Here is a 24,352-nt window from a genome sequence, read left to right as displayed (position 1 = left end):
TATATTCATGATACCACATACACATTATTCACTGCGGACCTTTTAACTCATATTTAATTACCACATTTAAATAACATGCTAATTATATCTAATGGCCACCTGATGTGTAGACACTTATGTGCAATTGTTGAGTTCAAAAATACTGGATCGAAGAAGCAAACTTTTGATATCCAAAACCAAGGTACCTAACCAGAATAAAAATGAGAAATTAACTAAGAAAATTTTTGAAATATTATAAAATTGCCAGGGCAGATGTTAAAAGAGTGCTAGAAGACGAAACACTAAAGTTCTTTACCAGATGGATGCCCCAACGGAAGTGAACTAGAGGCAGACTATGAAAAGGATGAGTTGACTGTAGATGAGGATCGGAAAAGGAACATAATTGTGGACTAGGCCAAAATACACTCTGGAATGTAACAACGAGTAAGAAGAATGATAAGTTAGTATGAATAAAAATTAATTCATATGATTTTATTTAATTTATATTGTATACAGTATGTATAATTTGTAGATTGAAAATAGCATTAAATTAATGTTTATCTTGTTAATCCAACATTAATTCAATAACAATGCAACCACCATCTAGAACAATAGATTACTATTATTAATATTTTGACATTGATTATTCATTATTTATAATATTTTTTTTTATAGATTTATTGAAGTTTTGATAGTGTGGTAAACTGTTGTTTACCAACTGATGTTTTTATATATAATTTAAAATTTGCGACTGAATTAATTAAGTTTGTGTACATTTTCTAATTTTATTTCAGTCATTGACGAAAGAAGCACGTTTGTTAGATTTGACTTTCGATCGACGTCGGATAGAGGACAGAGTCGCCCTCGCCGATTGGAAAATTCCGGATATTGGAGGTCGCGATGTTGGCGGTTTTTGCCTCGCAAATCCAATTACGTGGGCCTCCAAAAGCGCTCAAAGCTCGGGCAACTTTCGACGGCTGCCTTCGAGAGTAACTGGCGGGAGCTTTTTGTGGCCGCGCGAACTTTCAGGCGGGGTCGTAAGCGACAAATTGCCTCGCGCGGAGCTGCGATAGCCGACCGCTTAAATTATAATGTTTAGCATAAATTGCGTGAAAGTTGATCTTTGTCGTATTAAAAGTGAATCAAGTACTTCGGCGCTCTTTGAAGTAATAAATTGGCCGAACTCTATTTTCTTCTCGCAAAGATATTAGAAACGATTATCATGGATATTCGTCTTACGAATCTCAATTTATGGCTAACTATAAGAATGTTAACATTTAATAATACATACTTATAATCAATCTTCTTCAATACTTTGAACGTAAATCCCAAACTCGTTGAATAATGTACATAATATACAAAATCATGTGTATAATATATTATTACCTATCAAGTTATATCTTATAAAATAAAAACCTGCTTTATTATGTTATATTTTAATTAATACGGTCATCATTTCATTCACTAATCATTTCACTATGAATTTACAGTTAACATTCATAAAATATTTATAATAATATACTGTACAATAATAATTGATAATATTGATACTGCTTAGAAAAAAGGCGTAAAGGACATTTTGATGAAAATAGTATATTATTATTATGTGTGGAGTTAGGTTGTATTGAATTTTCATTGTCCCAACTTTACTTTCTTGTAAAGTTTCTGTCCGTTATAACTTTATGGGTTCGTAAGTTCAATGTAGTATAATAATATATACACTACAAGACATATATTTATGTGAGTACCAATGCATCTATATAGTTTATTTTGTTTTACTTTATCATATTCAAATATTAAAGTAATTATAACATTACATTTGTGTCATAACTTAAACTAAGTTTTATTCCGAGTTCAAAGTGTGTTGCATTTTATTTGTTATTTGAGTATACCATTAAAAGTTTTTAAACGTCAGCATTTTTAAAATAATGAAAATGTATGAAATTATTTACAAAACAAACGGGCGTAACTCTTTAATAGTGTCGCTTTTCCTTCTCTGGAGTCACATTACACACATCTGCCCAGGAGAATTTTTATAGTAGAAAATCTCGGTGGAGGAGAAATCCAAAAAAGTTACATGAAATCCCCCACCCCCGACAAACCACGACGAACAAAGAAATGCTGATAAATAAGGAGCAAAGGAGGGATGGTTATTTTTCATGCCATTTCACAGCGGGATTTTTATCGTGTACGGATGTGTGGGGGTTGGATTCCTTCTACTTTTAACCGTGGGAAAGTATTAAGAAACGAAATGATAGTTGGGAGTATTACACTCATATCATATAATATACGTTTGGACAAAGGGAGAAAATGATTGGACATTTTCGCTTTATTCTATCTACACAATAAAATAATTTATATGGCTTTCTTTCGTTGCGCTGTATGAAGCTGAGTAAATTGATACTCTTTTTCATACAACTAATATAAATAGCCTATCATAGCCATTGATAATTATTATAAAAAAATATAATATCGAGATTGCAAAACCTAACAACTGTCTTGACAAAATGTCCCTTCGCAGCTAAGCTACAAATTTTTCGTTTAATAAAACATGGGTGGGAAGCACAGAATATAATAATAAGATAGAAATGGGAAAGCCAGCCGTCATGGACCAAAACTTTAAAGTTCGATTTTGTTTATGACTCAACGACGGTCATGGCAAAAATACAAAATCTCCAGAATGTCCGTCCTCATACAGGCCCAATTCAACACGCTGACTTGAAATCAACCAAGGCCAACATTGAGACATTCGAAAAATTTTATGGGTCGTATGGGAATAATTCCAATTCCTCCGTAGAATCAACAATCTCAACTCTAAACTGTTTTATTTCAGTAAAGTACACGGTTACAGAAGACACTTACGCGCACGAGAACATCTGACTGTTGAGTTTAGACCCCCATTATACTCCCCAAAGATCTCATGAGCAGGAAGTGTGGGAGACAGTCAGCGTATTCAATAAATATATAGGGGTGGTAATATTTATATTTTATTAAAAGCTTACAAAATATTTAACCATGCTAGCAGAATAAGACGAAATTAACCATTATTATTCTAATGTAGGTAGAGTTCATTTTTTGTAATGCGATTTGTAATATCTACTTCTTTTATTTGGCCATCTTGCAGACTATCTTTAAAATTGTGCAATAAACCTACTTCTGAAAATCTATCTATAAAGTATCATATATTTAGTTAGAAAGTTCGTAGTTTATTAATTAACATTTTATATGTAATCAAATTATCGTCATAGTATATAATATATATATATATATATATATATATATATATATATATATATATATATATATATATATATATTGGCACGATGGCAGAGCGGCTTAAGCAACGGGTTATAATGTCGTGAGTCCCAGGTTCGAATTTTGTGTCTGGCAAATACACATATTGTTTTTCAATTTATGTTTGAAGTCAGAGTATGGACCCAATAGGTTGAACAAGTGGCTTACATCAATTTTTCGTAAAAATGAAAATCTGTTGATACAAACCTTCACTCTGTAGAGGCCCATTCTTATTAGGATAAAACACGTTGAAAAATATTGGTGTGGGTATGTATCGTATATCTTATACTTTGTAGTATATATTATAATGTATGTACCTATATGAAAATCCACCGTAAAATAAATTTCATATACCGGTCGGTGATTGATTTTTTCAATTATTTTTTTGATAGGGGTTACAATATATTACGTGTAGGTATATCATGCACCTAATTCAGTACTTTATTTTTATGGATACGTGTAGGCAGACCCAGTGTAAATTAATATAGCATTTTTATTTAATAATTATTTCAGATAAACTTTTAATAATGATTAGGAGTTTAGAACACATACCCGTACTTGGTGACTAACAAGTTATTATTTGACACTTATATATTCATTATCATATAATGTGACATGTAAATTTGAAAGATTCGACCTTCTCTCATCTTGATTGCATAACATCTTCAATTTGAGTATAGGGGACGCAGGCGTCTGTCAAAAAGCCAACCCTCTTCGCGATAATTTTCAAAACTCACCCTGTGAATATATTGCGTTCAAAACTTTCATCCCAAAAGTCTCATAGAGGATCTTGGAAAAAAATACCGTATTGTATTTCAAGTTTCATAATAGACATTATGAAAGTAGAATTCATTCGCCTGTATAGCAGCAGGTTGCCAATGACAAGACAAATAAATAGAAAAACAAAATTATACGAGTAAAATTTGATTGTAGTTTCATCGTTCTTTATTATGGGTTAAATATAAGGTATTACGTTTCAAAAAATGACATTTATTTTGAGTTTTCTGCGTAGCTAATTCGGTATAAGCCACACAACTTTTATACTATATTGGTAATAATACTCTCATGACATTAAATATAAAGAGATCAGATGTTTGCAGTGTGTGAGATTACTAAAAGAATTCCCTTTTTATGTGAAATTTGACACTAACACTAATTAATTAAATATCAGTGAAAATAAATGATTTAATCAGAGAATAATGGTATGGCAATATTCGTTTTCGTGTATCTTAATGTTGTAAATCATTACACATCTCAAATAATATCCAGTTATCCCTGCATTCCACCATCAGCATAGATTCCATAGTTCCATACTTGGTTGGAATATCGTGTGGGCGACCTTAATGTTTCCTTTGACGATATTTTTCTCCAAATTATTGTTTTTTATTCCGACTATGTGGCTAAAGAATTGGAGTCGTATTTTTCGCCCTCCTTACCATCCATGGAATTGTTATCATACGTTTCCAATGGTAAAATTTTGTAAGCATCAATGCTATTTCTTTATATTTATTTTATGGTCAGAGTCTCAATATGATAAAAAAAAACAAAGAAAATTAAATTCTTGACTAGACAGTCTTTGTTGGTGCATACTGATAATATGGAAATAAATTCCATCTTATGGTCAATCCTCTCATTACCGCCTTTGCAATGCATTTTCTGCAACGATCTCCTTTTCCCAATATATGGTGTTCATAATGCGTCAATATAACTAAACATAACACCTAAACAATCTATAGTCATTAAAGTGCGTCATTATTAACTAATTGATTGTTTCAATTTTTTTCATGATGTTGAGAGATAAAAGAGGCTGGTTTGGAGGTTACTTGAATGAGTTGAGGTGAGCGTTCATTTATTGAGAAATAAATACAATAACAGCTGGTGTAAAATTAACCTTGCAAAGTAACACTCGGTGAGATCTGATCAGTTCAAGGTATTCTGATAGTAAGTACCATCGTCTGAAGCGTGTTGGTAAAGTGCCATATTGGATTAAAATGAATATTCGATAAATTACGGCAGGCTATTATTGATGTAGATCACAATTGGGTAATATGATGACTGCCGCGTTGCTGTTACCTCGCATCGTTTTACTGATAAGGCTTGGGGTTGTCGACCCTCACTGACGTATGTCAAACTTGCAGAATGTGCTCACCGTAGATAAAGTGATCTGGAAAAAATTGGGCAATTCGCTGATTATCGCGTTGTTTTAATTACAGAGAATTTGCTGACACGGCCTGGGGCTTTTGACCCCCATGGATTTATTCAGATTTTGGCTTTGAATTATTCATTTATCGGCTTCCAACTAAACCTATTTAAGGAGTGTAGCCACCGAAATGTGATAAGTATCGTATGTTGATATGAGCGTGGTGTCTGTCAATCTGAGTTGAATAGTTTTTTATGCCCATGATACACCTCTTTCATAGTTCCCAAGAGAGCAATATAATACATATTATAATATGATAAGTATAATGATGTTAACTATTATAATATCCTTATAAAATAGTGAAGTAAATGTTGATCTTCAAAGGAAAAGGATGGAAATGTTGTGTATTGAAATGAAGCTTCAATTTAATGTACACTACAAAACAAAAAGACCCAAGTTATTTTGAGTTGTCTCCATTAGTTGAGATAATAATTCGTCGTCCGTATGCAAAGTAAAGTAGAGAATTATTTCAAGCTAGCTGTCTGAAAATATACATTGTTTTACTTAATCATTCCGATGTATCACAAATTCATTTGCATTTGCGGTTTACGCAAATCACTAAAAACCGTAAACATATTCCATTGAATCGTTTAAAAATAATCACATTTTTTTATTTTTTGCGTAAAGTAAGGTAGCTGGTAAATTTTTAAAATATATTTTATGTACTAATACAGGTTCTCAAGCCTTCACTGGAATCACTCCGCTAAACATAATATACGAGGCAAATTATCTCGAGAGCACCTCTCCCATTCAGTTTGACGAGGGACGTTCTGCTGGTAGGGATGTTATAGCGAAAGAAAAGTACCAATACATGATAATATCGGTATCTGACAGTATTTTCATAAAAATATTAATTAATACTTTTATTTCTAGAAAAATTACATCAGATCATTTTAATCATATTATTATGTTGTTACACGATATCTGAGGATTATTTATGTTTGAATGATTCAGTTATTGTTTAAAAAAAAATCCACTGTTGTAATGCATGTTTATATTTAGACATTTTTTTAAAGAAAAACTCCAATTCGTACTATAAACATTATTGGTAGTGGAACAAATCAGTTTAGACAGAATTATTATTCTGTTATGTCATAGTGATTATTCATTTTATTTAATGTCTTAGTTACTTTTTTGACTATGCCCGCTTGTTCGGCGGTGCATATGGACACAACGTGGCAATTTCCAGAATTCCTATCGTTTACCAACCAGCCGCGTAAATTGCTCGATTCTCATGCAGTATCAAAAAATAAAGTAAAGAAGTATCAAAGACTACCTCTATAATATCAACTGTGGAAAGGAAGAAGAGCATAATCCACACAAATCAAATTTTACAGGAGGCATAAAAACGTTTTAGTTGTGATTTTCGGTCAAAGTTAAAATACAAAATATACGTAACCTTGAAGTGGATGATAATTAATAATTTGCTTTTTCTATTTCTAATCTGATATTAATTAGAGTTCATTAAACAAAAAACCAACTAAAATGATGATTAGTTGTTTAAATTGCTAACTAAATTTAGATAATAAATCGGCATTTGTAACTTAAATCCTTTGGACACAACGAATATTTCATCGTAAACAACATTATAATGCAAAAAACCTATTTTTAAAAAACTGATGGTTACGCCTTTTTCCATTCTTAAGTCGGTATAATATATGGCTTACTTTATCCATTTTGTTTTTTATATAGATAAATATGCCAGTATGTGATGTGTAATTTTGTGAGTATGCGGAAACCATAGTGGAAGTGAAGATGTAATGGGTTATATAGTTATTATAATATGTTAATGATCATGGTAATGAAGAAAATGGGGAGCAAAACAAAAGGTTTAAGTATATATACATACATACATACATATTCATTATTTTAATTCATTTAACAATCAGATAGTATCAGAGTATCGGACAACGCATCTCTATGCACTGGATAAACGTTGTTTGGTCGAGACTGCTCCCCAGGCACGAGTAGCCTTGTTCGGCCCTTCAAAAGGATCGGACCTTAAATTTTGTTCTCCGGAATAAATACGATTAGGTTTTACGGTCTCTCTTCGTTTTCGGGTCGTTTTACATTCTGCCTGTATCTATTTCGAAAGCTTCAAGGGAATTCACTCCATCTCTCTGTGTAGAGTTATTTAGACGTTTTCAATATGCAACATGCTGACCGAGCTAATGTTTATTTGGGTAGTTGCAGGGTCGTATATAACTGGATTAATTAAAGCGGTGACTTACAAGCCTTTCCGACACTTAATTGACTCATTTTCCATAAAAACTCAGTAAATTCTAAATAAAAACCTAATCGTTTCAAAACATTGTTATTATTTTCAAAGATGTTTTTTTCATTAATCCCAACTATTGAATTGGTGAAGTTAACACCTGTTTCAGACATCCATAACTAATCCAAAACTATCGTAAACAGCTGTTAATAATACCAACTTAAAAGTTGCAGAACTATAAAATACACTTATTACTCATAACAATCGAATACTACTATGTCTACGATAGTTCAATAATTAATAATTTAAACAATAATAAAACAAATCTAGTGTTGTCGGTATTACTATTCTGGTAAAATATTTTAATAAAATATGTACCTATAATCACATAAGAATAAATGTCACTGTTCTGGCAGAAAACACTAATTCGAAAAAAATGACAAATGGAGTTAGTACCAAAATGTTCCTTATTTCAAACTTTACCGTCTGGAAACCTTCTTAATAAATAAAAATTCTTTATTTTAAAGTCATCATTCTCACGATTACTTAATAAACTCACATGGTAGACCATTATTTCAAACATTTTAACAACTTCAAAGTCAGATTACTCAAAACTAGGATTCTCCAGTTAGTGTGTTCTGCCAGAACAGAGACGAGATATTGTTCAATTTTACTTAATATTTTACACCTCGTATTAACTTTACTAGGACTCTTTTCAGCCTTTCTCGATCCACTACTGGGTGAAGGCCCATCCTTTCTGTCTTTTCCCTTATTGGTCCTTAGTTTTGTATTGTCACGTATTCAACTAAATTATCTTTTATCTCATCGATACAGCAGACTCTTGGTTGCCTTTTAAGTATTTTAATAATTATTGGATGAATGTTTTGCATAAAGCAGTACACACAGACACTAATTGAAATCACTACATACAAGGGTGCTAATGCATTGTATTAAAACGTAGGGGAATTTTCTTATAAGTACCGTGCTCTAACCAATTACGCCAGTGGGGAAGTTTGGGGGAATTTTCTATTCTATAGATTCTGCATTGATCAGAAATACCCAACTTCATATTATTATATAACTAAGTGGATGCTGATATAATATAATGTATATGTCACTGATAGATATTTCAAAAGTTGTTACCACTAAGTTCCTACATATACACTTATATATTGTATTGTATATCATTAATATAATACCCATTGATGTATATGAATTAATATTGGGTGATGTATACATAGTTTATGTAGCTATCTCAATTACCGATGTTAGGTATATGAGTATTTATTGTTATTAACTCTGCCATTCTAAGCAGGTAGTATTGATCTCTCTGTTTCTGAGAAGTTTCTTAGAAATCGGGAGTTAGCCAATTGGATTTTTCTACCGAGCTGCATAAAACTAACTGTAATGGTAATGCCAATTAGCGTGGCAAGATAACATGACGTGTTCAACCAAATGGCTTCGCGTACTCATGGATTCCTGTTTAGTGAACGTTGTTTTATAAATTCATAAATTGGGTAGATATACTTACTTTGCTAACTCCGTGTACTTCCATATAATTTTTTTTTTATAATTTATGTAGGTATTCTTATTGCATTGGAAATTTGTTTTAATATTACTAATGCTGTTGTATATTACTTGTCATGTCGTGTATCTATTATTATTAATTGTAAATGAGTATTTTAATGATTGACAGAAATGAAAAAACAAGATAGGTATGTAGATGTCATACATTTTTTTATTAAACATTCAACCATAATAAATCAAATTGAATTTTTGTATTTTTTATAAATTAGAGTTTCTTTTATTCTAAAACTATTGTTTGATTTACAATTTGGAATTTAGGTATAGGTACCTATAATTGAAAAATAAAACAACATAATGTATGTATTTTTTTAATATTGAGGAGGTATCTAAGCCATTAAAATTAAAATTAATTTAGTCAGGCACCAATGTATGTGTGATCCTGCCATTGAACACATCGAAAGAGTTCGATATTCACTCCCTTCAGATCTCAAAGAAAATATGCGTCATACTGTTTCTAACTATTTGCAAGGAAAAAATACTTTTTAAGTTATCACAAATCTGTGTAGTTTATTTAAGTCTTCCTTAATGTTTAACTTTTTGTTACCCTGAATTCAACTTTGCTTTATTTACTACATCACACATAATATTTTGATTCAACCTTCAAACTTTATTAAATTAACACCAATAAAATTGCTATATGTCTATAAATAGAAAAAAATATACTACGCTTTATATAACGACAAATTATATTGAATGCTTAAGCAGTTTTGCTATAATTAAAATAATCGCAATGATCAATTTCAATGCAATGTATCCATAGTTCACATTATTATAATACTTAATTTGAATAGCACACGATAAATAAATGCTTTCGTATTTAATACTATTATACTAAGTTAACTAGTTACACTATGGTATAACTAATGTCATTAATTTGCAGAATTCAACCTTCTGTAGCATCTTGAACCCCAAAGCTTCTTCAAGTTCGGCATAAGGGATACAGGCGTCAGTCAAGAAGCCAGCCCTTTCCGCAACTTTTTGCGATGCAGGTACGGTAAATATTGTGTTGGAAATTTTCACCCCGAAAGCCTGGCATAGAGGTATTCTGTAGAAAAAGATACACAAATATTCTTGCATTAGCAGTCAATATTTCATAAACCGATTGCCGGTAATATGAATAAAACATAGACAAGATAGATAAACCTTTGAAAGGTAAAAGAAGATTATATTTTTCATCCGCGGTGGCTTAACCTAGAATATTCACTTGAATTTTTTTTTAAATATAGGTACAGCGTACCTTAGAGTGGCCTTTTGGGTAGCTGAATCATCAAATTCATCCAGCGCCTACTCTGTCTAAGAGCTATGTGTCCGACGCATCTCCGTTGAAGGCTTTTGGCATACTTAATTAAGTAAGTTATATATTCTCCTTATAAATTATTCTAAATATTATTTTTAAAAAAAAGTTATTCGAATTGTAATCTTGGCTTTGTTGCTAACACTAATCGTACCTCCCCCTATTTCAATTAGTCTTCAGTGACTTCACGACTAGGGAATCCAATCCCGGATCATGGACAATTTCCGTTACCTATGAATCCCGGGATTAGTCCCGAAACCTTCGGGATTGATTTTTTTTATCAATCACAATCAATTAGTATGTGTACTAAATTAAGTTAGTGATATGTATGTATCTGCACATGTCACAGGGGAAATAGCCGGATGCTCACGGATAATAAATAACCATTTTTGATGTCATACGCAATCGGAAGAACATCAGAAAAATAATAAATTCGTTCATTTAACCAGCTAGACGCCACTGACGTTCTGGCACGCGAATGGTGTCTAGCTGCCAGTCCCACGAACGTGCAGGTAGGCACATATTTCTACGCCAAATTTTGTAAATGTTATCTTTTCTTAAAAAAAAAAAACTGTTTTACTTTCATATTATTATATATATTGCAATATTCTTTACTTCATTAAACCCATGTATTTCCAAGATTGAACGTACACAATAACTATATAATTATATAAAATTAATATTAAATAAACGTAACATTACATGTCTTAAATTGTATAAATTATTATACTAGACATTTTTTGACCGATTTTATCAATGGTATTTGTATAAATAAAAAAAAACTAATACTAACTATAGAAAAAAACGCCAATCCCAGGATCGTCAAATTGTAATCCGGAAATCCCGGGATCAAAATTTTGGTTCGGGATTGGATTCCCTATTAACGACCAACTGGTTAAAGATTTTCTCTTAGCTACAGTTGTAACTGTTAATGTTCAGGACGTCCATTAGACTGACATCAAGGTCTTTAAGTAATATAATGTTATCACTTGCCCAACTGTTTTTTTTGTAGTATCAATATAAAGAGGATTTGGATCTCCAACCAAACACCAGTGCATGACTTGGAGAAGTGGTCGTTTTTCATTCTCAACAAAAGCCTCAGTTGTGGGTCGTAGTGTCCTTAGAAGTGGATCAGTACTCCTAATACTTATCGTTATTATTGACAATGGCGCGACACAATGGTAATTTAATCAAAAACATATTATTATGGAACGCGATTACTCACGCCGATGCCCTGAATTTCAAATTAAGAAAATAATATTTTTAAGTGACATGTTCCTTTATTCAGGAACTTATAAATACATATTATATTATTAGCGAGAAATATGTGCCGCTTTGAAAATATCATATATGTTGAATAATATTTAATCCTTTCTATGCCGCAATTAGTTAATTGATAGTAATTAACATAGGAATTGGTGTAATTAGGGCGTCCAAAGACGCTTTGGGCACTTAACCAGTTAATCACTGTAATACCTTGTTAGTAGCATTTCTTTGGAAATACTGTGTCCTCGATAATCCGGACGCACAAACAATCCAAAAGATCCCATGTTTTTGTCAGTGTTGTATTTTTCATAGATGTTAGGAAAATGTTTCTTCGCCTCCAAATAGATTTTTGATAGCTTTTCAGCCGACTTACACGTAATCTGTAAATAATTAAGAATATTTAGATAATATAATACTATATTTATATTTGAAAAATCATTTTGTAGATAACTAGTTGAAGTACCTGACATTACTCAAAGTCGCTTCGTTGATTGGTATACATATATATATATATATATATTCTCAGTTATCATTAGAGAGTAAAGCTTACGGTGGGGTTAGCTTTGCATTATTCTGTTAAAACGTGTCTACTTATTTAAACTTTCTTTATAATATTCTTAATAAATACGTTGGTATTATTATAGAAAAAATACTTTTTAGTTGAAGTAGAAAGCATGTAAAGGTTTAAATACATTATGATCACGTCACGTATCGTCACATGCTGGCACAGCGACAAATTTAGTCTATGGTTTTGTCAATCCGCAGAATATTTTTAATAATCATTATCTCTATAAATCCAATGATGGAGAGTGCCAACTCAAATGTATTAGTATTTTGAATTATTATTCATTATCTATGCTAATTTAAATCAATTTTAACAGTTTATACGTATGCATACGTTCAAATTACGTGCAATTTTGCATTCATAGATTTTATTTTCAACAGAACCCAACCTGCAGATCATAGATAATAGACAATATTCTTATAGAAAATACATAGTGCCAAATACTAAAATCAAAAAAAACGTGAGGCGAAAATGTGTAGGCATGTAGAAAATGAAAAAAAAGTTCATTTAGCCATATGCCTGTCGATATAGCGCGGTCCGCGTGAGGTCACCTCATTGTTGTTCTGGCGATTTTGTCAGATTTTTCTATCTAACACTGCTCGTTTAAAGGTTCAAATGTGATGGAAGCATCAGTCTAATAACATTTTAAATACCAACAAAATCGACATTGCACAGTTTTTCCCCGTAGCGGCAGCTTATTGTAACAGCACGTGACAGCACATAACGTGATGATAATATATTTGAACCTTTAGAGCTGCTTCTGACAAACTTTCAAATAAATCAATCTTTTGGCACGCTTCATTATATTATATTTGACAAACCATTTTCTTCAAGCTCACAAAGATATCCCAAATTCTTCATTTTAGATAAGACATAACAAGTTGGCCCTTAATAGAATTTTGGTGCATGGTATATTGTATTCATAATATTGCACTCTTATCATGTATATCTACTCGTTAATATCACCAATCAATTATTAGAACATCTTTTTGCATAATATAAATGCCATAGTACTTTTTTAATTACTATCAATGTATTAGGCGTACATAAATATCAACGAGGTAATTGAACTAGCAAAAATTAAGACATATTATTTGAATCACTACATTCGAATCGAATCGAACACATTCTTTTCATTTTTTGATCAAGTGGCAATATATCAGTCGCACAGATATATCAAGGAAGTAATTGGATGTACATGAAAAAAATAAAGACATTTTAATTATAGAACAACATAAATAAAATGCATTTGGCATTAGAACATCGAATCGAACATAATTATCTTCGCATATCTTCGATGACGGGTCGGGTCGGGTCAGAAAAAAACAAAGACACAAAGAATTTAACGTAGGTAATTATAATACATATAAATATTGTTCTTCCTACGTAAGTGTTAATCTCGGTAGTTATGTATTTTTATTTAAAAGGGCTCCGAATTTGTTATCATATTTTTCGTAATGTTTGTTATAATTCATCAATCATCATAATATATACTTGCATGAAACTAATTTTATCGTACTGCTTCAAAATTTGTTGCAATTCTGTCGAATACAAATAAATCACAATTTATTTAAGTATATATTTGTTCTATTTATACTGATTCACTTGTTTTTCGCTGTCTCATAGGAAATGTTTATCTTTTACGTGTGGTTAAAATACAGAGATACGAATTACAACTACAAATTACAATTTAAAAATCATAACTCATTTAGATTTTCAAACACACATGGCAAACAAACACAGCTGTTTTCGGATTTGATCAGATATTTTATTTGAATTACTGCAATTCATTTGAGTTCAGGCGATACACATATTTGCTATGTAAACGAACAATAATAAGAAACTTCCCACTATTTGTATTTACCTAGGTAAAAAAGATATTTAAAAAATGCCTAGATTCTATCTTTCTTGGTTAATCGCAATAAACAAAGTCATAGAATAACCCAATTAATTCCATGAATATTAATGACAATTATTATAATGAAATTATTTAAGGCTATATAGTTACTGTTTACCATTCCATTTTGTCCGACTCGAAGCCGGCTCGAACATCTAAACTAGTCTTGTATGCGATATGTTGAATACGTCGATGTGACGTCATCGTTATTCACAAAACACACGCTTCCAAATGGAGCTCCGCACATGATGGAATGCAACTTTTTAGTTTAAAAAAAAACATATAGTGTTGCTAGCAACAAATCTCACGCGCCTCGGGCTGTGAGTCGAAGCCGCCAGTTACGTCAATTACGCACAAACTACGAATAATTTGGTGATTCTTGTTTAGATGTCGAAGTTCGCCAGTCGCCGCACCTCATACATATCCATATTCCGAAAGGTTACGCACGACTGTCGCTAGACGATCTTCATAATAAAATAATATAACATCGGTGCGACGTTCCTAGAAAGTTTAATTTATGGCTGTGCGGCAGACGGGCGAGTTTAAATGTGCAAGCCGGCTAAATCCGTATGTTGCAGACTCGAATCCAATGATTGAACTAAATCTATATGTTGCTACTTATTAAAATATTTGTAATTGCTATACCTAAAATGATAAAATTGTGAATACTGTGCAATATGATTTTTTTATTATTATTTATTATTATTTATATAGGTCTACCAACAGGATCAATCATAGAGGATAAGTATAATGAGAATATAATATAATAAAATAAAAGATGATCACAATAACGGGCGGGCACAAAAAGCATAATAAATCAAATTAAATTAGATCAAATATTAAGTACAGTTATGAAGAATATATTGGAGAGTTGTTGAAAAAGGTTAAAAGAGAATAGTAATCATAAGAAAAATAGAAATGGTTAATTAATATAAACTTTTAATAATCTAATGGTTGATTTATCAGTGGTTAATTGAATAAATGCACGCACCGGCGATACAGGTGTCCCTAGTATTTTGAAAATGTTTTTTTAAATTACAAATGATTGTAACACCATGTGAATTACCAAAATATTGTAATACTATGCGTACCTATAATACTATATTATGTCAATCTGGTTCCGAGAGTGTGAATAATATAATACGATATACTTAATACTGCTCGTCATTCATGTTTATGCATTTATAAAATTAGCTTATAATTTGCTTAGTCGGCAACAATCAAACAATATTTATAAAGACTGTGTTTACTTGATTTATATTTCTAATACGTATTTATCTGACAGCTGTTACTTTTCTGCCATTTTTGTCTACAGTGGCACAGCCACAACAAAAATCTTCAGGCTATAAGACTACCGCTTATTTAAATAAGTTTACTATGCATTAAGCCCTAAGAATACAGTATTTAGTATCAATATCTTTATTAAATTATTTTAGGTAATCTTACAAATTCGGAATAGTCATCGCCCTTTTCCTTTTCTCCAATTCCAGTGAGATTACATCCAACTAATACGGGCCTCTTCTTGTTTTCACTGTCATTAGTCGTAGAAACTTCATCACTATCATTTTCCATAAGGCAAATAGTACTAGCCTTTTGAGGAAATACGAATTCTCGTAAATAATAATTGAAAACTTCCTTGAACACTGGATCGGTTTCGCAACCTAAAGTCATAATAATATGTAGAGATTACGTTTCTTAAACCTAAGATTGTAGATAGTATAAGTCTTCACTAAAAAGAAATATGTAATCATTTTGATCAATTTTATAATTTTTTTAGGTAATAATTTGTGGTGTAATATTCTGTGTAATAATTTCTAACTGGAATGAAGCAAGTTAATCAAAACAAAATTATTTAAAACAAAAACAAATTCATCCAGTTTTGTTAAATTCGAACATATTAATATGAGATAGTGCATTTTTATGATTCATGTTACTGCAAATATGCAGTTTACTATCAAAGTCTTTTTAAATTATTAATTACTAATACAAATATAATAAAAAGATAAGAAAGTTATTATTAGTAAATAATTTATTTACCCTGTGTCAATGGATAATTTATGGACATTTATGAGTCAATTACCTATTTACAGTAAAATTCTTATATTAGGTATTCAAATTAATTATTATTGTTTTGCCAAAAAAATCTTAGCACTAGTAGTATCGTTCAACATATAGCATTTAACATAATTGATATATTAATACATTAATAAGTGTTGTGGACTGATGTAAATTGTTATGATTGAGTATTAATTTAACGCATTCGCTACTGAGTAGATAATGACTTTTTAATTAGCACATTTTAAAATGCACGTTAATTACATCGATCGGCCGCCTGGCCATTACGCGCATATGCGTCTTCAGCGTCCAAAGTATTAAGTATAGAAAAATTATTTTATTGTTTAAATATTTTTCATCAGTAAAGAAGTTTCACACAATTTTCATAGGTAGCTGTTATCAATATATTTTTATTAATTAAAATAAAAACAATAAATGTACCTTAATAATGATACTTAATCCACACATTATATTAAAAATATACATATATAACAATAATTTAATATTGAAGTGGGGTAAACCGGCACTGATCGATATTCAATAATATGGAATACATATTGTATTTTGTTGTGTTGTAATGAATGAGTACAATTTATTTTTATTTACATTTTTATGATACACTGTAAAGATGAAAGTAAACACTATTTTTTAGATTTTAAAACCATTGTTTAAAAAAGCAAAATGATGATACCCAAAATACGGAAACCGGTCTCTCTCTGTTATCCAGGATCTCGCGCACTAACGAATGTTAGAAATGTAATGTAGTATGTACGTAAATAATTGATCCCGCCATTGTTTCTGGCGGTGAAGAGTTTTGTTCCTAATCTGCCTTTCGGCATTTTAAAGTATTACATACAATTGCGTAAAATCGTACGTTGAGTGTTTTGTTTTGATGTATCATCTATGTAGGTACAAATATTTTGACGAAATTTTTAAATTATTCTCTTATGTAAATTTCTCCTTGTGGATTTTTACCTAATAGTGGATGTATGTCGTAGGACGGTAACGGTAGGCATACGATGACAGTACTAATATAAAATTAATTCTTACTTGGTAAGACATAAATTTATATTCAAACATATTATATAAACTTTATACACTTAAATTTTAAAAAAATATATAAGTATCTATTTGTCATGTATATACAAATTTATCGATCTACAAAAAAAATGTTCGTTTAATACCTACTTTATACTGTTATTTCAGTCAAATAATTACCTGAAGTTATATGCCATAGCTCCTCCGTGAGAAATTGTGCGGTCATGAGCTCAACTACCTCGTCGTGCCAGTCATCTGTTATATCTTGTATCTTAAATTTCATTGTCTTTCCTTCTTTTGAGATTTTTTCAAATGTTCGCCATGTTTGTGGAAATTCTACCTCTGCTGGTCGACGCCACGTTGCGGAAAACATTTTTTTCCGTTGTTAGATAGTATTCTTTAATAATATATAAACAAACATAATTATTTTATAATATTGAAAGGAAATTAAGAGTTCTTAGAGGTATACAATTTACATCTTAACAATGTTCTGAAATTTTAGTATATATTTTTATTTTTAAAGCAAATTTCTCTTTAAATTCCACTTCTTTATTTTATTAAATGTACATACTTTTTTTTATTATTTAAGAAAACAATGCATTGTGGACATAACAAATCAAAACTCAAGACGTTCACAACATGAAATTGAAATTATAACAAATATTACCCTCACAATAGAGAAAAAAACATTAACTATTTAATACATTTCTTTTATAGTGTTAACTGTCAATTCATGGTGGAACTACATTGTTTGTGAACAAGTTGACAACATCCCTTTGGTGAGGACGAAACTGGTCCAAAATTTAATTTAAAAAGGAATAAGTACTATTAAAGTGTGTTTAATTTAATTAAACAAATAATAAATCAAATAATATTTTATACAGTAAAATAAAATTTCAAAAACAAAATGTCATGTCTTTGGGGAGCGCATTCACTAGTCTTGCATCCCTTGCTAATCGTGCCTGATAGGCTTGACACGAGAAAAATGTTCCGGCTCAGAATAGGTCATGGCTGCGACCACGTAGGTAATTGACAGGCGAATGTAAATTCAAAATATTTCGGACGCCAGGATTGGAAAGCATCCCTCGCGATAACATGCAAAATGTCTCAACAGCAGAAGTGACCTACGAGTTTCAAGAAAGTGAAAAGTATGCATGCATTTTAGAAAGACCGTCGAAAAATAATCGTTTGACGAATTATTGAAAGGAAAATGAATTATCACTAGGAAAAAAATGAATCTCTGGAAGATTTGCAGCTATTTAGTTGAGATGTATTTGTCAGAAAATTAATCATGGGGTCCCGAGTTTACAAACCGTACTACCTAGCAATCATTTTTTATTAAAAATAATGCACATATAAAAATTGAAAATAATAAAATATGTACTCACAATGTAAAAAATATGATTAGATATTATATGGCTAATGTTTATCACTATTATCGTGGTACGTTATCACAAAATCTATCACGAAAATGGGTTGTCTTTGGGTCGGTCATGCAAGACGTTAACTTACGAACTGACGTGTTGTGTGTACTTAATTGTTTTTAAACTGGCCAAGTCGCTTGTTACAAAAACTCATAAGCGTAGAACAAGAAAAATGATTAATTTTTCGTTATTTAAGACTGAATATAAACAAGATTTATTAATGCAACTTTCATTTTATTGAATTAGCATACAGAATTTTAATCATACTATAAACGTCAAATATATATTATACAAATCCTAAAAGAGCAAGGGTCTGAGTTACATTTGTACATAATATCGTTTATTTACCTGGTCTCATCCAATTAAGTTGATGTTGTCTGAAGGATGGAAGAAATGCATTAGAGTCTCATTAAATTCAATTTTTTCAGGTTCTACTACCTACATATTAGTCCAAGAGATACTAGAGATGATTAAAAGAGAATACTATGACAAGATATATATATATATATATATATTAAATATCGAATATAGTCGATTTGTACAAAATGTTGAAGATGGCGCGTTTAAATAAAGCAAGTCAATTATTGAATGGATTAATGGTGGAGAATTGACTAAGTATCATAATTTAAACAAGAGCGCCTAATAAAGGAATTTGAGTTGATCATGTACTGTTAATAATTATTTCATAATGTAATAAATCGTGTGAATTATATACAATTTTTTTTTTTTTTTTGACCATGTCCGATCCTGATAGGATTATAAGGGCCTCCACAGAGTGGAGGTTTGTATTGACAGATTTTGTTTTTTACGAGAAATGGATGTCAGCCACTTGCTCAACCTATTAGGTCCATACCCTGACACACACAAATTGAAAAACAATATGTGTACTTGCCAGACCCAGGATTCGAACCTGGGACCTACGGCTTTATAGTCCAACGCTTATGCCGCGCGGCCACCGTGGGCGTATACAAAAATTTACTGTCGTCTAAATAATTACCAGTCTTCATATTGATCACTCTAAAATTATTGACATAAAAATGCTTATATTTCTGCAAATACGTTTATAATTCAATAAATTTTACTTAATAAAGATTATATTATTATAGTACTTTATTAATATAATTTGATAATGATCAGGACCAGTTTCGATCGTTTCAAATCATGTTGCCAAGATTCATTAAAATATGTTTAAAAAAAATATTTAGTATAAAAATGAATTAATAAACCTTAACTGTGTTTTGCAAATTGTGAGTCAATTGCTGTTTTATCTATACTTAACAAAATGTAACCGGGCTTATTGGGCAATCGACATGCTTTAAAAAACAATACCATACAATAGAGGGTGTCCGTTAAAGCCGAAAGTTCGTTATATAAAACACAAACAAAAGCCTATTTATTAGTCTTCGGATGACATACGAGTCATGAAGTGACGTTACTTTAAGATGTCGACGCACTTGCTTTCGGTAATCCTGCATTGAAAAAAGAATCTAGTTTTGTTTTCACTGAAGAAGTCTGCTGTTTTTTATAATAAACTCTCTAAAATTACGAAAATGCGTCATATTAATTATTAGTCTTATTAATGATATTTTTGTTTTTGGACCCGTTGCTTCATCTTCCTCGACATCTTCACTTCCATCCTCATTTTTCAACATCAGTTGCAAATTCCACTTTCAGTCATGATGTGATACCCAAGGTCACCTTCATCTACTTCTAACCATTTTAGGCTTATCGAATGGAGTAATAAATGTATCGATTCACTTCGAGTACACAAATTAAACTGCTGTTCAGCTGTGTGAATTAACGGTCAGCTTGCAAACGCCAGTGCTACGTTCAATATTATACGAGCATTATGGCCCGAATTCGAGTACGAGAGGTATTAAGTTATTATCATGCGCTTAACATTGTTTGCAAGCAGTGACACTTGTATTTGAACATATTATATAACATTAACAAGATGTTTTTAACAATTTTCATATTTGACAGGATATTTTGTCCATTATATCCGAACTCCGTTATATCGAGCTTCTACTGTACTATTATTTATATGTATCATAATTATCATGAATGACTTTTAGTCGCATAATGCTATTAAACGAATTTGACTGGTACTCAACGTATATGTAGGTATATCTAATGTATTAGGACTAATTTTACTAATAAAGCGATGAGGAAAATCTAAAGTTAAATGGAATCAAAAAAATATGAAATACTTAAATGAATCGTGGTTGGTATTATTTTATACGTCCCAGGTCGAACTAAATTACTGTACTTGTTTGAGAAAAATATAAGTACCTACTAATAACAAAACAGAACAGTGACAAAACAGAACATGACAAAACAGAACAACGATAAATATAACTATGACCTTTGAGAAAAAATATAAATTTAATATTGAAATTGTCCTACCTCTATTATGTTGATAGATTTTTAATAGTACAGATTTTCAATACGCCATAATATATCAAATTATATACCTAATTTCTGCATTCCTAATCGCTAGAAGCCTCAAATAAACGGGACTTTGCCGGCTAGCTTATGATGACTAGGTACAACGAAATAATGACCTAACCTGGCCTAACCTAAATAGATTCTACTAAAATTAATGTTTCATTTTTTCCCTGGCTGTTCTGTTTTGTCCGGTTACCATAATATTAATTCTCGTTAATATGTTATATAATTATCCATCACTTTTCGATAGTTCTTAGATAGGTATACGGAGTTTTTTTTTCTTTTCAGTATAAAATTAGGTACTTACTTGAGTCACCTTTTTATACAAATATATTAATTTTTCCACTTCACTGGAAACACCGTCATACTATTAAATAAATAAAAGATAAAGTACTTATCTAGCTATGTTAGTAAATTTATAAAATGATTCATGAAGGTTATAAATGTCTAACTAGAACGAATTTAGTGAAAAAAACCTAGTAACACATACCACCAACTATACTATTATTTACCATGTTTGCTTATACTAATTACACTATCAAGGTCAGGCGTGTATACAAGGGGAGGTTTTGTGGACCCGAACCGCCCTTCCTAGCAACAAAAAAAAAATACAAATTATTAAGGTAAATAGAATATTACTTATATTATTCTTCGTCAGGGGTGACCCAGATGGTTTGGACGACGAACAGGTTTCGCAACGAGTTGGGCCTTCTTCTACGACACATAAGGCATCTGTCAGTCGAACTCATCAATTGATGAAACCATCCGAGGCATCCAATATTTACTTTTACAAGACAGCGTGGATGACACAAACGGGCACTAAGAATTTTAATAATTATGACCATGCCACGCATATTCGATAACCACTAGTGGATGCGTCAGGTCGAAATAACTCGTAGGGAGTACTCGTATTTATAGCAGTAGGTTAGTACATGGAGAATATATCCGCAAAAGTGTGGGGGGCATGGTTCAAGCGACGAGAATCACAGAGAGGCCACTCTTATAAAAAAAAATCTGTGTGCGGACCTGATCATAGTGTTCGTGTTCATGATAAACATAATTTATGATGTTTATCTTATGATAATAGTTACATAGTACCTACCTTTTAGAAATTATTTATTTGTGGACATAAAAAATTGTCAAGTAAGCAATCTTTAGTCGAAAAAGATACTTGTTTTTCTTTCTCATGTAGAACAGACATTTTGTAGATACGTTTTTTTGTTTGTTTGACGAGTAGGTCTTTATTTGTAACTGAGTATAGTATCATGTAGGAAGATATTATACAACACGTAAGCAATTATAACATTGCTAGCATTATTTTAATACCAACGAGATGAGATATCCAGGGAACATTTACTTTTATTCGTGTGAGACCCCGAAATGAAAAAATAAAATAAAATAAGCGATAATAGCCAACGTAATAAAATCGTCTTTATTACAATATTATGAAAACGTCTATTTCACAAAATATAAGCAGAAATAAATTGTTACAGAAAATTTTATTAGCAGTATGTCGGTTGGTAAGAGAGGATATATCTCCACAACAATATGTCAACTGTTTTTAGCATCGTTTATGGAGATTCTTTTACAGACGAAAATCATTCAGAGTAGTACAGCCTGGGCTCACCTGCATCATAAATATTTGTATGAAATCTAATTGGCTGAAAACCGATCCATATTAATTAGTTTGGCTGCATATTATCTAATACCAATAAGCTAACCGCTAACCTATCAACGGAGCCGATTGCCTTACGAATTGTCAGAAAGTGTGTACGTTTAAAAACTATGCGAATTTAGCTGAAGCTAACACAGCCTATAACAGTCAATCAATGGACTATAATGATAATAGTTATATTGAGATGTTATAATATAGTATGTACAACGCTTATATTTTGAATAAAGCTTTCATCATAACGTACTTAACTATTTATTTACCTATCAGTGTGAGACTTTTCTCGTTCTCGTCTAAAATAAAATGTTCTTCAATACAATTAGTACCTACAGACAATCAACACTTACATATAAATGGATTTACAATATATAAATATAGTAAACCGGTGCATAGCGGTCGTTTGTGGGTTTGTTAAAAATTTTAAGATTAAGTACATAGAATTTTAGGATGTTAAATTTATAATTTATTATCTAGGTATATGATAATTAATGTATTTACAAAAAAAATCACTTTCAATGTGTTACATGTAAATTATATGTACCTAATACATTTTGCCGTATCATTGTTTACTGTGAAATGTCGTATCTGAAAGAGATGGCCGTATAGCATTGATATTTTAAAATGACGTGTAGTCTGAGGAGCATTTCAGATAGTAATTTCCAATTTTAGTAAATTTCAGTCAGATCACAATTTGATCCTTATGAACACCTACTTTTAATCTACTTTTGAATCATTCAAAATTTTATATAAATGTATACGATATGATTGTACTTATTTCAAATTTACTTAACTACATATTTTTCTTCTGTCTTTCTTATATTCCGGTGGCTTTTATTATCTATTTTTAAGTGTTATATTTAGGCATGAATTTGATTTCAATACTACATGGCCATCTATTTTCGAGACAACAGCTCACGGCAAATGTTGGCCTGTATACGTAGAGATTTACGAGACACGTCTGTAATATTGTGTAGAAAACAAAAATTAATGCCACTTCAAATTAAAACGTAATTTAAATATTAAAATCAACAGCATACCTTTTATTAATTTTTATCCGATGTATTTTAAATAAAAATAAAAATTGGCGCGGTAATAGGCGGCAGCTGTCAAAACTTAACTAATAGTGGAACAATAATTACCTAACCTTCAAAATGAGCACAATACGATTTTTTTTCACTGCCAACGAATTACATATATATGGTAAATTTATTTATTGTTACCGTTATTATTTCCGACTGCTCTTACATGAAGCTTATTAGATCGTAATCTCTCGATCAGCGTCGCTTATTATGTTCTGTCAAAACTATCGAACTTCACGCTTATGTTATGTTTATGTTTACAATAATCAGGTGCACGGTCGATAAGACGGTAAATTTACTGCTCTATCGAATGGAAACAAAAGTACTAAATAGTATTGG

The 24,352-nt window shown here is 31.1% G+C and overlaps 1 long non-coding RNA gene across 2 annotated transcripts; it reads right to left on the bottom strand.

Moving 5' to 3' along the window:
- Nucleotides 1-9,402: 9,402 nt before the first annotated feature.
- LOC147067872 (uncharacterized) lies at nucleotides 9,403-24,299 on the bottom strand. Of its 2 annotated transcripts, none has more exons than XR_015071310.1 (5): nucleotides 24,155-24,299; nucleotides 17,571-17,787; nucleotides 15,744-15,958; nucleotides 12,046-12,215; nucleotides 9,403-10,320 (listed from the first exon to the last, which is right to left on the bottom strand). It is a non-coding gene; the product is annotated as an uncharacterized LOC147067872 (long non-coding RNA). The 2 variants fall into 2 exon arrangements; XR_015071309.1 differs by lacking the exon at nucleotides 24,155-24,299 and adding an exon at nucleotides 18,779-19,019.
- Nucleotides 24,300-24,352: the final 53 nt, after the last annotated feature.

Source organism: Rhyacophila brunnea, unplaced genomic scaffold (assembly GCF_057557595.1).
Source record: "Rhyacophila brunnea isolate RB1 unplaced genomic scaffold, BYU_Rbru_1.0 scaffold_3, whole genome shotgun sequence".
NCBI classification, from domain to species: Eukaryota; Metazoa; Arthropoda; class Insecta; order Trichoptera; family Rhyacophilidae; genus Rhyacophila; species Rhyacophila brunnea.
The sequence above is the reverse complement of the archived record's forward strand: the minus strand, read 5'-3'. Positions and strand labels throughout refer to the sequence as shown.